Genomic DNA, 16325 nt, shown 5'->3' with positions numbered 1-16325 from the left:
TGTGTGTGCATGTGTGTATTAGTGAGGGAGGAGGTAGAGGCTAGACTTTAAGAGCACCAATAACAATAATATAATAAAAATGAAAGAAGGAACCAGTCAAAAATTAAATTAAAAAAAGAGCTAAGACAGTTAAACTGACAGGTTGATGCAGTTAGGAGATGGCAGACTGACCAGTTGATTGGTTGGCCAAGTTGAGTTCCATGATACATCAGTGCTGCTGAGCATTTTGGGTACAACAATCCAGTTTTGTCAACCCACCCAAGAGGTTTTGAGGCCTGAGGGACTGATTCACACTAACCAAACTCACCAGAGATTGATGTACAAAACAAGGAACCAATGAATTAATTTATACTAAGTATTTCTACCTCCAAGTGAGCTGGAATGCTCATGTCAGCTGGCTAGCATGCTCTCTTCACAGAGAAGTTCACAGTTCAGTCAGTGTAAGAAGGCCATTTAGTAAGCTGGAAACAGGGGCAGGAGATACCTGAATAAGTGGAGGCACCCTAGTAAGATTATCTTGGTACATAGTGTGACTGTCATGTCTTCCCCATCCCATGGTCCACTCTCTATTCCCTTAAATATAGTAATTTGTTGCAGTTTAAACCCAGGGATGCCAAAAACTGTTGCGATGGGGTCTTTGCCCACCCCAAAACTGTTGTGGTTTTATGATATGTTGTGGTGGAACTGTCTCAAAGAATTCAGAGTCAGACCACCTCTAATCCAAGTATAGGCATTTATTGAGATTGACGCCTCTCATGAAGCGGACTAAATTCCAAGAGGAACCAGCAACTTCAGAGAAAGCAAGATGGATGTTTATAGGGTAAAGATAAAAATTACATAACAGAAATTAACATAGAATAGGGGAATATCTTTAATATTAAAAAGGCAGGAGGAGCTTATTAAGGGATTAGGTAATGGTGGAGGGATCCCATCTGTGGTGCAGTGGTTAAATGTTCTGGTCATTCTGCCCTCCAGCTGGCTAGCTATTGTGGTCCTGTCTGGTTAAGACAGATAGTTAGGTATTGTGGTCCTATCTTGGGCTCAATGGATATATGTGATTGTGATTGAATACAAGAACACACCTGTTTCTGTGGGAATGGATCTGGGGGCAGTGACCAGGTAGAGGCAGTAGCTGGGTTCCCATCACATGAACACACCTGCTGTTTCTGTGGGAACTAAGAATTCAGGGACACACATGTTGTTCCAGGGAGCAGTGAGGCATATACCAAGAAGTTAGGACATGGGGGGGTGGGCTAGGTAGGTACAGTGGGCCTGCTGTTCAGTAGGGCCAAGCCTATAATGAAGTTAGAATATTGGAGCTGGGGACAGCTTTATTAGGATTCCATCAAACTAGCTGTATCCCAGGATCTTCTTTCACTCCACTAGATCAAAGACAATGCTTTAGTATCAGCTATAAAAAAGTAAGGGAGACAGAGAGGAGAGAGAAGGAAAAAGAGAAGGAAGGAGGGAGAGAGAAAGAGAGAGAGGGAAATGAAAGAAGAGAAGATGGAGAAGGAGAGCGAGAGAGAAGCAGGGGAAGGAAAGAGAAGGGGAGAAGATGACGGAAAAGCAGAGGAAAGGGGAGGAAGGAGGGAAAGAGGAAGAGAATGAGAAGGGAAAAGATAAGAGAAAGAGAATAGAGAAAGAGAAAGTAGCACGGAGAGAGGCCAAGATTTATTGCTTAGCCATTCAGTTTGGACTTCACAGGGGTGTCTATGCCTTGGTAGAACTATCATAGTTTTTGTAAAAAGTCTTTTCCTAAACCTTCAATGTTCATTAGCTCACTTGTGTTTTGTTTTGCTATGTATGGGAGATGATTAGATCTGGAGGTTTGATTCAGGCTTATTAAACCCGTAAGAGAGTGATTTACAAAACAAAATGCAACAGCATGAGATATACCACTATAGTGATCTAAATATTCATGCCAATTATTGTGGAGGACCTTGAATGTCAGATGAAGAATATGGCTTTATTTGGTAGGCCAGTGTGAAGTCATTCAAAGTTTGTGAGAAATGGAGTGAAATGATTAGAACTATGATTATTTTTAGGACCATATAGAGCTAGAAGGGACCTCAAAGGTCAGGTAATATAATCCTCTTATAGTTGAGGAAACTGAGGCCCAATGAGATAAAATGACTTGATCAAGGTCACACAGGTAGATAACTGGCACATCAGAGATCTGAACCCACATCCTGTGACTCCACCTAACTATGCAATGGTATATAGGATAAACTGGAACGGTTAAAAATTGAAAGAAATAAAGAGGAGAATTGATTGGAAGGCTGTGTCAGTAGTCTAAGAGAGAGTTAATAGGCTTGAACAGCAGGCTAAGAGAGAATGGATCGGCAGTGGGAAAATAATGGAGGCCAATTTGAGATATATTGTAGAAGCAGAATCAATAGTTCTTGGCAGCTAATAGAATGTCAGGGATGAAAGAGAGAGAGAGTAGTCAAAGATTACTCCAAAGAGTTGATGCTAAGTGACTGAGAGATTGTGGTGCCATTGAAGAAAATAAGGAAGTTAGGAGGCAAGACATGCTTTAGGGGAAACATGAAGAATTTTTGTTTGGTTATAATAAGTTTGGAATGCTGACAGACAGCTTTGTGCTATAGTGAAAAGAAAACCAATAAATCACTTTACAGACTTGAAAATGTTTTCTAAATGTTTATTAACATGATCATCATCGCCATGAATTATTTTTGGAGTGAGAGGATTTTGGTCCAAATCCTGGCCCTCTTGCTGCTATCTATCTTTGACAAATCAATTCAACAAGCATTTATTAAGTGCCTACTAAATGCCAGGTGCTGTGTTTAACCTCTCTGCTTCTGCTTCTTTTCTACAAAATGACAATGTTGAACTTAAAGATTTAAAACCCCGGGGCAGCTAGGTGGTGCAGTGAACAGAGCATCTACCTTGGAGTCAGGTGGACCTGAGTTCAAATTCGACCTCAGACACTTGACATTTACTAATTGTGTGACCTTAGGCTAGTCAGTTAACCCCAATTGCCTTACTTTCCCCTTCAAAAAAAATAGATTTAAGATCCCTTCAAAATCTACATCCTGTGAGATTATAATCTCTGGAGATGCTTGAGAGCCTAGAAGATATGACAGTTATGAATAGACAGATTTGAGAGTCAGCTCCCCAGAGATGTAGATGAAAGCTGACTGGCTAAGATCACCAAGGCAGAGTATATAAAGAGAGAAGAGATGGTCAAAGGACAGCATCTTAGAGATGTGAACACTCAGGGAAATTGAGAGAGAAAAGAAAGGAATCAAGGAGAAAGTGGAGGTGGAAGGAGACCTGTCGGTGGCATTTAAAAAGTTCAGGAGACATACTTTCTGGGTAATTTAATCATTTTATTGATAATGCCAGCATTTTTAATTTTAGAACGTCAATGACATTCTCAAATGCCAAAGACCCTCATTGCAGTGGGCTCATGGCTTATATGCCCTTGGAAGAAAGGTTTTCCCTTAGGATGGTGCTCAACTCTGATTGGTTAACAATTAATGAGAGGTGGACTTTACAAAGGGAAGTGAGCTCACTCCAATGAGGGGCTGAGTGACATCATGTAACTCTAAGACAGAAAGATTATGACTATACCCAGACCACCTGCAGCTTTGGGGAATCGAGACAAAGAATCTATATCCCAGATCCAAACCTGAGCTAGTTGGGTAGAGTAGCAAAACCCAAAATGAGGAGAATATGAATCCTATCTTCCATCAGTCCTGCCCTTGAGAGATTGGACAAGGAAATGAGACCCAGATAAAAAGCTGGGGTCTCCCCACTTTTAATAACTGGCTATGAATATAAGAGAGAAATCATCATTTCTCTCATGTCAACGTACAGTGTCAGGAAGTCAAAGGAGGACAGAGTGTGCAGAAGGAAAGGAGAAGTCAACAGTGTCACGTTACCAAAAAGTGACCCATGATAAAGTTTGAGAAAAGGCAATTGAATTTAGGAAATAGGAAATCGCTGGTGACCTTTGAAAGAGCAGTTTCAGTAGAGTGGTGGAGGTGGGATCTAGATTACAAGGGACTGAGGAATGACTGAGTACATCACAGTTCTTTACTCAGGAAGCTCTTTGTAATGTCTAACTTAAGTCCCTCCTGTTAGACCTAAGATCATTCCCTCTTGTGCTGTCCTCAGCTGAAACAGGAAATACTGCTCAGCGTCAGTGAGACCTCTTTATGTATTGGCACTGGCAGGCTGCTATTAGGGCCTCCCTCCGACATCCATTCTTTGTCTGACCTGATACCAACTCCTAGACTATGGATTTGGGGAAAGAACTCCTAGGGCCTTGACGTTATCCCACTGAGCTTTTAGAGCCAAGCAAGAGAATATAATGAATCCTAAAATCGTTAAGCCTCTTTCCTAGTATGATCACTTTTTCATCAAATAAAACCAAGGCATGCTGTTCCAAGTTAATGAATGTTGGCAGTGAAGGAGAGACAGTATTGTGATTTAGTAACTATTGCTCATAATGCAAGGTTCTTCCATCTCTCCTTTTCAGTACTAGTAATTCCCACAGACTCAGGGTCACATTTAAGTACTTAGGAGATACAGATAGTGGGTCACAAACAGGGTAAACCCAAGAAGGTCAGAAAATGTTGCCATCTGAAACAAAACTGAGAGCTGACAAAAGATAAGACGGAAGCCATGTACAAAAATAAACCTTCTTCAGGGAAGGTTTGTAAATGCATTGATGAGACATGGGTAGCTACCAAGTAAGTTTTTATCAAAGACAGATGTCCATACATTTAGGGGACCTGAGAAGGAAGAGAAATCAGAATAGATGGTTCCCATCTTTTATCCAGGTTTTTTGTTGGGTTTCATTTTGATTTTTGTCTTTTTGGAGGAAGCAAGGCAGGGTAATTGGGGTTAAGTGACTTGCCCAAGGTCATACAGCTAGTAAGTGTGTCAAGTGTCTGTGGCTGGATTTGAATTCAGGTCCTCCTGACTCCAGGGCTAGTGGTCTATTCACTGTGCCACCTAGTTGCCCCTTTATCCAGGTTTTAATGTAGGTCTCCAGTCTCATGATTTCCCCCACTGCAGATTCATCATTCATAATCTGTGCTGCATCCCTGCTGCTGCCTCATCATTCCAATGTCTGACCCTTACCACCTGTGATATGTATGGAAGATGATTAGATCATAGCTTAAGGGATATAAAGGAACTTAAGAGCCATCTTGTCCAACCCATTTATTTTATAGAGGTGGAAACTGAGGCCCAGATAAGTAAAGTGACTGGCCCAAGATCACACAGGCAATAAATGATAGAAGCAGAATTAAAATCCAGGATATCTGGCTCCAAATTCAACATTCTTTACATTATACCATGATGACTCTCCAGTCCCATCAATTTCACCGTAAAACATCCACTTCTGACTCCACTTTCATTCCTCTCCGTGCTTTTTTCCCACATCAATCTGGTCATGTCACTTCTCAGTTTAAAAATCTTTTCTTATCTCAGGTTTATTTATCTGACATTCAAAGCCCTCCACAATCTGGCACCATCTTACCTATCCAGCTTTGTCTCATTAAGACACTACAAATGCTCTACATGACAGAGGACTACTCTTCCTACCTCACATCCCCACATGCCCTTTGATCTCTAGGCATTTGCTCCTACTGAGCCCCACTCCTGGGATGTCTTTCCCTCCTTTATTATAGTCAAATTTTGACCTAATTAAATTAGGTTAAATTAATAATAATAAAATAAATTAGACTAAAGTCTAATCTAAATGCCCCTGACTCCATGAGGTCTTCCTTAATTTCCCCCAGTTGAATTTCATAAATCACTGTATCTTATAACTCTAATGCACAGATCACATGATCTGTCTATATAAGTTTTAAGTTGTAAGGCACACAAGAACTGGATCTTACCTAAATTTGTTACCTACTCGAGTGCCTAATACAATGCTTTGCTCAGAGTAGAGGCTTAATGAATATTTAATAAATGCTCAACTAAGTGTAACTTATGTGTAAGATAAACTGGAATCTAATTAATTATAGCCTTTAATGAATTAATCAGTATGAATTAAATGCTTGCTCTGTGCCAGACACTGTGCTTTCCAAGGCAGGGTTACAACAGAAAGACAGTGGTTTGCACAGCTAAGAAAAGGAGAGAGAATAAAAACTTGCCTGTGCTTTTGCAGTATTTTCCAGGGGGCACAGACAATATATTTACCACCTATAAGAACCCATTCACTGGTGAGCTTTTTATAATGGAAAAGAGATCCTTCTCCAGACTGCCCACCACCACCACCAACTAACCAAGAGAACATGATCATAAAAAGCTATGCATGTCCCTTTGCTCTGATTTCAGTCTCGCCAAGCAACATTTTGATTACTAATTTAGATTCATAGCTGCCTAAAATATTTCTTAAGGCATGCCATAATTGAGACTCTTACATTAGTCCAAATTAACAAAATTTCATGGTATCAGAAAGTATAAAATGCCTTACAGGAATGCATGGCAAATAAGCATCAAATTCTAGTCAAAATTAAAAAAAAATTCCTTAACATCAGACTCAATTCTTTGCCCCTGTATGTGAATCAATTGGGTATAATAAATACATGCTTGCCCAGTCATATATGGCTACACAGAGAATGGAGATAATAAAAATTCATATCTTTGTCTTGGGTGGTAGTTTAAGAAGGAATCAGTTTGAGTCTGGCTTATATTGGCAGAACTAAGTTCCCCGAGAAGGAACTTGGTCATGTGGTTACACCCGGCTTTTCTCAGGATCCTAGGGATAACCCTGTTGTTAGAGTTATACACTATCCCTACTCGCCATCATACCACTCAAGCCCCCATCAGTGGGCTTCCATTTACACAAACCCAGATATTCACAATGATATTACATTTAGATCTTAAACTCCACCTTTGCTTGACAATAGGACAAAAGAAAAGATAATAACACCACAGTTACTCATATATTAAGACAAATACAGGAACGATAAATGTATCAAAACATATGTATATAAATATGGGTCACATTCTCCTACCAATGCACTCAGTATCTATAGAAGAGAATGAGTAGGGAAGCTAGGTGGCACAGTGAATAGAGCACTGGCCCTGGAGTCAGGAGGACCTGAGTTCAAATGCGGCCTCAGACACTTAATGCTTACTAGCCATGTGACCTTGGGCAAGTCACTTAACCCCAATTGTACTGCCTTCCCTCCTCCAAAAAGCAGGAAAAAAAAAGAAAAGAATGAGTACACATTTATAGAAATCTGCCAAAGAATTATATGAATGAGAAAACCCATTTGTTCAGGGGGACTCTGGACTCTGGACTGCAGGCTTTGATGTCACTGATTCATTCAAGAACATGTGTGCCATATCAAGGAGTTTCTCTGCTAATTGCTACTCTTTTGATCCTCACCACTTCCCAACTGGGTAAATCTTCTACTCTCAAATTGGCAAAGCATTTATAAGCTTTTTCAACTCACAATCACTCTTAAAAATATGCTAAGAAGGGGCAGGTAGGTGATGCAGTGAATAGAGCACTGGCCCTGGAGTCAGGAGGACCTGAATTAAAATCTGGCCTCAGACACTTAACACAAAAAACTAGCCTTGTGACCTTGGGCAAGTCACTTAACCCCAATTGCCCTTCCCTAACCCCTCCAAAAAGCCCCCCCACAAAAAAAGACCAGGTCTCTCCTATTAAATCCATACTCCTTATTGAATCATACCTTAGTGTCCACATAGTTTTTTATTTTTCATTTTGTGAATTTTAATCTCTTAAGCCAAAAAAACAGTTACATACAAATGAGCTGAGAAACCATAATTGCTTATAGCTCACTAGCCTATAATTTGAAGACTCATTTCCTTTTTTGAAAATTAGGGTAATATTTGCCCTTTTCTAGTTCTCTGGAAATTCTTCAATTCTCCATGATGTTTTTTTAAAGAAACTGCTAATAGCTAATCACTAATAATCAATAAAGATAACTATCACCTCAATAGTCACCTCTTTCAGTTTTCAAATGTTCAGAGATATAGTGTTAGAAGGGATTTTAGGGGCTTTCAAATCCAGTTAAAGAAACTGAAACCCAGGGAAATAAAGTAACTTGTCCAAAGACATAATCAAAGGATTAAGGATAAAAAGCAGGAATTGAATCCAATTCTCTGTCTCCAGTGCAAGAGCTCTTTGCACTTTACCATGACACTTTCATTCCTTCAGGACACACCGTGATGAGAGCAGCCAGGTAACCTCTCACTCTTGTTTTCTCACTCTTTTGATTTCAAGTCTCCATTAACCAATTTTTTTCTTTTCTTCCTAATAGTCAAAAACCATTCTCTTTGACAGAGAAAATAGAAATCAAGTAAGAGTTAGAAAGTCAGAGAAGGGGAAGGAGGCCATTACATGCAGGAAGAGCAGTTTGAGCAGATTCACAAAGGCAGGAATAAGCAGGCAATTTTCTAGGAACAATAAATAAACAAACTTGCCTAGAGCCCAAGACTTATTTGTCAAGTGGTGGCAGATAAGGCCAGAGGTGTCATTTGAGGCAAGGAACTGAGCACCTTGAGGTCCAGATTGAGAACAATGTGAAGCCTTTGAAGGATTTTTTTAATAGTTATGAATTGGCATGATGAAAATGATATTTTAGGAAGATTAATCTGGAAGCATTTGTGCAGAATTTATTGGATGTTAGGGAAAGATTGAAGGCAGGGACTCTTAGGAGATTACTGTAAGAGACTGGGAATGAGTTGGTATGAACTTAAACTAATGAACTAAGAGAGGAATAATAAGAATGGAAAGGAAAGAAGGTGAGAAACATGACAAAGGAAGTGTCAAGGAATCATAGGAAAAAAACTAAATGATGATTCTAAGATTTAGAGCACAAGTGACTAAGAAAATGATGGTACAATTGAAAGAAATATAAATGTCAGGAGGGGAACTGGACAAGAAATGGCAGGCAGGAGCAGAGTGGAAAAAGCCAGTAAGAACACCCTGGTGCCACATGGGATACACTTTCTACCACTACTATTCTCCATCATAATTCCCCTGAAAGTAAAGAGTGGCAGTTCTCCCATGCATCTAACTAAAATAGCAGAAAGCATCAGAGGCCCTTCTTCCTTTCTCTATCCAACAGAGGAAGATGAACCTTCTTCCAGACATGAAGTTCGTTGCATTGATGATGCTGAACCTAAAAATCCCCCCTCAGTATTGTTGAGGACAAGTCAGGCTCCCATAATGACCCAATTCAGACCAGTGACAGAAAGGAGGAAAGAAAGATGCTGCCAGGTCAAATCAGACTTGGTCCTTCTAGTGCATGAAAGTCTTTGATTTTCTGGGCAGCCCTAGGGCTGCTGCCAAGATTCTGCCCTTTCCTCTTTTTACAGAGCAGTTTCTTGGCCCTCCTCTAGTCAATGAAGATAAAATCCTTGCTATTCTACTCATTTAAGTGGCTGTCTCTGGGCAGTCATCCCAGCCTTGGACACACTGGGCTAGAGCCTCTCCTGCTGCTTGGGTATTTCTAGGCTCTGACCCAGATGTCACTCAGAAGAGTAAAGACTCTTTTCCTACTCTGCATATTTAATGGACAACAATAGGGGCCTAAGAAACTGTACTAGAATCTAAAAATATCATATACTACATATATTTGGGGGACCTTGGGCACACACATTCAAGGTCATTTAATGGATTTTTGTTTTGTGTGGGTATGTGTTTTTAATATATTAAAAGCATTATCTATCACACCCTGACTTTCTTTAGCTCTTTTTACTCTAAGAGAAAAAGATGACATTTGTACAATCTCTTTCAAGTTCAAGTTGGGCCAGTTATAGTGTCACGTCCTCCTGAAATAGGAGATAAATTGCATGAACTTACATGGGCATTTAGGATTTCCCTTAATCACCACAGGAAAAAAAATGTAATTTTTAAAAAGGTCTTGGGGGAGTGAAATGGTATTTCCTGATAGGAAATACCTATCAAAATAAATTTGAGAGTGAGCTGAATGATGACTATAAAACTATAAATATGCTTTGAGTTCTCTGGAAAAGGTATTAAGGAAGCAATTATTAGATGTTCCATGTTGCTATAGGGATTATTATGGTGATTGTAGCACAAAATCAATTAAATGAAAGACTTTGGGAGAGTAGCAGGACATGGAAGCACTTTTAACAAGCCAACTGTCTGGAATATGCCAACCCAGTCACGAGAACACTTATTGAGCCAAAAGGTACTATATGCCAGTCTGTGGGAATTAGTTTGAAAAGGCTCCAGGCTGCTGAAGGAATCCTCAAGGGTCATGGAATTCAGGGTACAAACTATAGATGGAGGTCTACCCAGAGAGACATAGCTATATAGACTCTGCGTGCCAAAGGTTTTCCAGTGAATGCTAGAGTGTTTAACAGAAGGAAGGGGAGAAGAGGAAGGGAGGGAAGGAGGGAGAAGGGAAGATGGGAGGAAGGAAGGAAGGAAGGAAAGAAGGAAGGAAGGAAGGAAGGAAGGAAGGAAGGAAGGAAGGAAGGAAGGAAGGAAGGAAGGAAGGAAGGAAGGAAGGAAGGAAAGGAGGAAGGAAGGGAGGGAGGGAGGAAGAAAGGAAGGAAAGGATGGAGGAAGGGAGGAAGGAAAGGAGGGAGGGAGGAAGGAAAGGAGGGAGGGAGGGAGGAAGGAAGGAAGGAAGGAAGGAAGGAAGGGAGGGAGGGAGGGAAGGAAATAAAGAAGGGAGCAAAAGAACAGAGAAGCCTATGTTTAGGCATCTACTAGGTTCCAGGCACTGTGTTCTGCTCTGTACAAACATTATCTCATTTGATCCTCATGACAACCTTGGGAGGTAGTTGCTACTATACAGTTGAGGAAATTGAGGCAATCTAAGGTCACACAGCTTGAGGCCACATTTGAACTCAGGTCTTTCTGACTCCAGGTCAGCACCATAACTACTGTGTCACCAAGGTTCCTCTGTAATCTCCTTGATCACAGTGTCTTTGGCAGCTAGGTGGTGCTATAGTGCACAGAGTGCCAGACCTGGAGTCAGGAAGACTCCTCTTCCTGAGTTCAAATGTGACCTCAGACACTTAGTAGCTGTGTGACCCTGGACAAGTAATTTAATCTCTCCCGTGCCTCAGTTTCCTCACCTGTAAAATGAGCTGGAGAAGGAAATGGCAAACCACTCCAGTGTCTTTGCCAAGAAAACCCCAAACAGAGTCACGGAGAGTCAGACAAGACTGAACAACAAAACTTCCTTCTTCATATTTACCACGTCTCCAGCACTAAAACTTACGCCTAGTAAGTGCTCAACAAAATGCTTGTTGAATGAATTGGATGACCGGCTGTTCTTCATCTCCATTAAGGCTGAACAAGAAGAACTGGACTTATGCTAGTCAATCAGTTAATAAGCTTCTATTAAGCACCTATCATGTGCCAGGCATTGCATTAAGTTGGGAGATGCCAAAAGGCAAAAGACCATCTTTGCCCTCAAGGATCTGAACAATCTCATCTTATGCTGCAGCATGAGAAGTTATAGGATCATGGATTCAGATTCTGAGGCTTAGGGAAGTGCAATGGCTTGTCCAGGGTCATGAAGCTAATTTGCATCTGTGGCAGGATTTGAATTTAAGACTTCCTTTCTCCAAGCCCAGCATGCTATCCACCGTGCCATTAAGTTGCCTGTAATGTCATAGACATGAATTTCCCTGAGAATGAAGAGTATCAGCTAATGGAATCTCAGAAAATGTCTGGACTCACCTTCTTTGAGGTCTTGAAAGACAACACAAATTCTTATCTGCTTAGGACGGTTAGTTACATATAGTCTGTCTTCCTAAAGACAGAGGGATGAGCTGGATACTTCCTCATGATCCCTTCTCCCTCTATAAATTCAGGAGTCTTGGGTGTATGTCATACCTTACACTCACATAACTTCAGCTTTTATCATGCATCATGGTAAAATCCAGCCTGTCTTGTCTCTCCAGGTCCTGTTGAATTATACTGGCTGCTTGAAAAGGATAAAGGGTAGCCTTTATGGTTCTGCTGTTCTGCTTCTCTCCTTTGATCCCTGGGGCAGCTGTCACATTTTTACATGGAGATTGCATCCTCTGACTCTGTGCTGAGAGCCAAATATCCAGTGAAAGTAAAATGGGAGACCAATAACAGAGCCTTCTCTGGCAAGACCTTCAAGGGCCATTTGGGAAGTGCAAGAGTTCCAGGCCCACATACTGAAATGGAGGGGAGGGAAGGAGACTGTCTGAGGAGAACCAGAATAAAATCACAGAGGGTCTAGGAAGGAAACTTGAGAAAGAATGGTCTCATGTGCTTCTGCTGACTGGAGAGAGTTCCTATGCTTAACAGAAAACATAAATATTCATGCTAAAACTGTTAATACCAGAGGACACATTATAAGAAACATCTGGTATAGGCTGGGGGCTAGTCAAGCAAACTCAGAAGCAGCAGTTCTAATTTATATCTGCTCTGAGTTTTCTGGGCTTGATGGGCATCTAGGTTTTGTGGCTGCTTGCTTGACCTTGCTGAGACCAGTAATAGCTAGCATTTATACAGAACTTTCAGTTTGCAAAGCAATTTACAAATATTATGTAATTTTGTCCTTCCAGCAACCCTAGGAGGTAAATGTTGTGATTTTCCCCATTTTATAGATAAAGAAACTGAGGCAGGTAGCTGTTATTTGACTTGCTCACTTAAAAGTTTTATAAATTGCTGATTTTTGCCACTGTAGCTTGTGTGTGCACGTATGTCTTATGAAGGGTAGGGAATTATTAAGTATTCTTCACAAGCCCTGATAAAATGCTAGGGACAGATTGGTGCAGGGAAACCTGGGGTTGGATACCATATCTTCCACCTTTCTACCTGTGTGATCTATAGCAAGCATTTAACGTCACTTGGCATCAGTTACCATTATGTGTAAAATGAGATTAAAATAGAGAAGCTCTTAGGGCCCTTTGAGTTCTATGTCTATGATTTTATGAAGTAACTTCCTCATTTCTTTCCACTTTATAAATGAGGAAACTGCCATAAGATCCTACAGTGAGTTAGTTGAAAGATTAATACTTCTGAGGATATATTGTTTTTCAGTAAGTCCCCAAATGTATATGAATAAGAAAAGATGTTGGTGTATGTTTTAGATGGATGCATGAAGGTTCTCGTTTTCTAGATCAATGATGTCAAACTCAAATAGAAATGGGCCACATATTGACTTAGAAAACCACAAGTTAACATTATTTAAGCTGTACTGTATTTTACTTATTTTGTTTAAAATTTCGCAATTACATTTTAATCTGGTTAATTATATTTCATTATATAACAGTTATATAATTAATTATATCAGATTCCACTAAGGAGTTTTTCACTCAGAATTTGGCATTTCTGCTCTAGATAGAGATGCTCTGTGGTCATGGAATTAAATTGTGCCCAGATTAATGTTGACATTATAACAGTAGAGGCCACTATACTCCTATCCAGGATCTCAACAAAAGCTGGATTTATTTTTTCACACTCGGTTCCTTACTTTCATGAAAAAGACCAAGAAGAACTAAACAAACTGATATCTATAAATTATAGTTATTATTATAAGTGGAGGAGGGTGCTAGCGTCTGCCTGAGCTCCCACTACACTTTCTGCATCTTGAGCAGTGGAGATTGACCATGTACTAAAACTAGGGCACTGAAATCTGTGCTCTGCCCAAGGTGCTGAATTTTGCTGAATTTAGAAGGTATTGACAATATTTGTCCTTCAGCAACATAGAAACAAAAGACAACATTTAGATTTTTTTAATGGTTAAAACAAGAAGCTTAAAATATGTAAAATGTCCTTTTTAAAAAAAGTTAAAATAATTTAAATGGTTCAATAAGGTAATCTCTTCCCCTTCCTATACTGCTCCTCTCTCTCCAAGGTAGCCTCATGCTGATGTCACAAGGTATGTGTCTCCTATATTGGGTGATATCTGGCCCCTTTCTCCCCTTTCTGGCCCACAGATGTTTCTAGCCCCAAGTGCAACAGTTTCTAGATTTAGCTATGCTGATTGGTGCTCATATTAATCTTACACTGCCTTCTAAATCATATGACTAAATTGTGCCCAATATTATTTTAGTTCCATGTGTTTTACTGTAATTGAATTATCTGAATCTGTGACCTGTATTTAGTAGTTCAGAATGGCCAGTCAAACAAAATACCCTATTTCTGAGTTATTCTGGATAAATGGTAGTTTCCTGTTATATATTTGAAACTAACCACAACCAAAACAGACACTGAAAGAAGAAAAGTTGGACTGTGGATGTCTGTCTTGTTAGTGACTTGACATTTGGGTCAATTGAAATCATTTCCTCTGAGGCTTATAAATTGGCAACTGTGGTTCAGAAATTCCCACTGCAGAATAGCCTATGTGCCAGTTACTACTAATTAGAAGGAGGGTGTGCCTGCTGTACCTAGAAATGTCATTTATTTGAGCCTACTGATTTAAAAAGAAAAACAAAAACCTGCCTATTCTGACAGTTGATGCAGACCAGATTCTACACTTACTTGGACCCCATAATAGAGTGCATCCATGACTCATAAATACAGAATAAGTATACTGCCTTATAGGAGCTTCTGAAATGAGTTGTTCAGTGAATATGACAACCTCTTAAGAAGTGCCTTCCTCTGTTTTGCAATACCATTTCAGAAAATAATATAGCTTCCATTCATATGGCTCCTCATTCCTCATAAGGGTCTTTTATATACATCTCATTTGATTCTCTCAGTGACCCTTTGACGTCAATAGAGAAGGCATTATTGCAGGCCTGTTTTATAGATTAAAATGAACTTGAGCATGAAAGATGGTCATACAACTAATAAGCAATGGCTCAGATCTAGGTCTTCCTGATGGGATGTAAATGACATTGCATTTGGAGACCCAGAACCTGACCTTGAACCTCAGCTTTTCGACTTAAAGCCTGTTCAACTTGAAGTAACCTCTTGAAATTTCTATCACTCATTCTAGTACTCTCTTAACTGTACCACACTGCCTCTCATACCTGTCTTATAAAAAGGGTTTTGTTCTGAAAGCAAAACTGAATGTACTTTTACTTAGTGGTTTTGGCCTCCAGATGGAGAAATATGGTCACAAGAGTTAATCATTTTGAATCTCAGCTTCTCTGAGATAGGCCAGATGTGACTAGACAGATTTATAGAGTGTGAAATCCAGAGCAGATTAGAATAGCAGTTTTGTGTTCATTCCCAAACATCCTAAATCAGCACCCCCTGACTGGACCAGAGCAATCTCTGACTGTTCCAGTGGAAGGTTACCATGGCGACTGAATTGTAAGCTTAGCCAACAGAAGCCGAATCCAAACACAATAGACTAGGATGGTTGCATACGGGGCAAGCTGCCAAATCTGTTTCTACACAGGTACAATGAAGCATCAGAGTTGTGAGATTATCAGTTGCAGCTCCAGCAAAATCACTGTCAAGCCTCTTCCCAGCCATATGCCAAACACCACCCATTGTTTGACTTCAGCAAAGGTGAAAAAGTAAGCTCTAGGAGATAGGTACACACTTTGGGGCTGCTGCCCCGCTGCTCCTAGGCAATTCACTGGAGTCTGAACTCCGGAAGTCAATTCTATGGTGGGTAGTGCCACCTGCTGTCCACTTAGCCAATGGTTTACATATTCTATAGATTGTGAAGAAGGTAGTAGGTGCTCTGGCACCAAGACTTACAGACTTAACAGTCTGTCAGAATGGGGAGGATGCAGAAGATCTGCCCCAGACACTTAATGGCTGTGTGACTCTGGGTAAGTCATTGGACCTTTCATTTACTCATCTGTAAAATGGGGATAATGAGTAACACCTACTTCTCAGGGATGCTGTGAGGATCCAACGAATTAATACATGTAGAGCACTTTGTAAGCTTAAAGCATTGTATAAATGTTGGTTATTGTTGAGGTCTGTGAGTCTCCATTTTGTCATCAGTAAAATGGTCATAGTAACATTTATAGTGTTTATCTCACAGGGCTATTGTAAGATTCACAGGGGATAATGTATATGAAGCTCTTGCAAACTATGTGAATGCCATATAGATTTCAATGATTGTTGCTGTTACCTGAGGTTATTATTAAAATGGGCATCTGCTGGATATGTGAGCTGAGAGAACAACATAGAATAGACACTTCAGGGTCAGGTCAGGAGAATTCCCATAATTTGATGGTACCAGAGGAAAACAAAGAGCAAGACATTCTGATTCAAAGCAGATAAGGACTGTCAACGGCAAAGATGAGAAAAGTAATAAATGCCCAGGATTCCAACCCTGGGGAAGAGACGCTAGAGAAGGGGAGTCTAAGAAACAGATTGGGTTGAAGGAAGTTCATGGTTTGTTTGTTTTTTTAAAATAAAACAT

At 40.1% G+C, this 16325-nt stretch overlaps 1 protein-coding gene across 3 annotated transcripts in view; it reads left to right on the top strand.

Annotated features, from left to right (window-relative positions):
• The window catches only part of RAB3C (RAB3C, member RAS oncogene family), a 352364-nt gene that overhangs the window by 325651 nt on the left and 10388 nt on the right, over positions 1–16325 (top strand). The window lies entirely within an intron of this gene.

The sequence above is a fragment of the Petaurus breviceps genome, unplaced genomic scaffold (genome assembly GCF_028583685.1).
Source record: "Petaurus breviceps papuanus isolate PSGF00001 unplaced genomic scaffold, PetGlider_PUasm1.0 229, whole genome shotgun sequence".
NCBI lineage: Eukaryota > Metazoa > Chordata > Mammalia > Diprotodontia > Petauridae > Petaurus > Petaurus breviceps.
Note: the sequence above shows the minus strand (reverse complement) of the source record. Positions and strands in the feature narration are given on the sequence as shown.